We start from the raw sequence: 1,250 nt of genomic DNA on the forward strand, positions 1-1,250 counted from the left end.
CATATATTAGCAACTGAGACTGAGGAGCTGGCCATTTACTCTGGGAACCTTTTCATCCAAGCTACTCAATACTGCCCCTGCAGCCATAAGAAGTTAAGCAAACTAACAAAACAAACGTGACACTATAAACACAAATGCTGACACGCAACTACACATAGACAATAACCCACAAAACCAAAATGGAAAATGCCAACCTAAATAGGATCCCCAATCAGAGACAACGATGAACAGCTGCCTCTGATTGGGAACCAATTCAGGCCACCATAGACCTACATTTACCTAGACAAACCAAAACCCCATAGATGTATAAAAAACCCTAGCCAAGACAAAAACACACATACCACCCTCGTCACACCCTGACCTAAACAAAATAATAAAGAAAACAAAGATAACTAAGGTCAGGGCGTGACAGCCATCTGTAAATATGAATAAAACATTTTAATTCCAAGCCTAGTTGGTCTAGCCAAAAAGTCAGCAACCTTCCCGCTAGCCATGATTGGCTGAGATAATGAGTGGGCTGGACATGCCGAGAGATCGAGTTTTGAAATCAGTGGAATTAGAGTATGATAGCTAAGGAGATGGAGAAAACACATGTCTCCGGATTACATCTTCAAACTAAGGGCAACCATGGCATCGGTTACAAAGAGGGAGAAGATAGCTAGACTAACTACATTTTCTGATATTACACGTTTCTAATGTTGTCAGAAAGTCGTTTTCAGTTCAAATACTGTTAGCTGGCTGGCTCGCTAGCTAACGTTACGTGTGTGATCTGTGTAATAATATTATTCGTATCTCAGAGTCATTTGCTTTGCTAGTTATAGCCTAATATCAGCTAGCTAATATTTAACCTGGTTGGTTAGCTACCTGCAGATTTATGCAGGGTAGTAACGGAATGAGTTGGGAGTATGGTTTATTGTTAAGCTAACATGACTTAACAAAATACTCTACTTTGCAAGTAACCATTTCAATAGATAGTTAATGATGTCACTGCGACAACTGTTGATAGACGTAGCTGGTAAATTCGCTCTGGCTATCTACTCCGACTTCAGAGCACTCTCGTCTGAGTGTGCAAAAGCGCAGAATAACTGATGAATTTACAAATGCTCAAGCGCCATTGAATATGGAGCAGTGTCAGTAAACGTTGGTAAAAAAGCGTAATTAAATTGTTGCCAGCAAAGTAGCAAGCAAGCTAGCCAACATTAGCCAGTTAGCTTGGGTGTTTGACTGCTGTTAGGACAGAATGCTCGGAT

Source organism: Oncorhynchus mykiss, chromosome 19 (assembly GCF_013265735.2).
Source record: "Oncorhynchus mykiss isolate Arlee chromosome 19, USDA_OmykA_1.1, whole genome shotgun sequence".
NCBI lineage: Eukaryota > Metazoa > Chordata > Actinopteri > Salmoniformes > Salmonidae > Oncorhynchus > Oncorhynchus mykiss.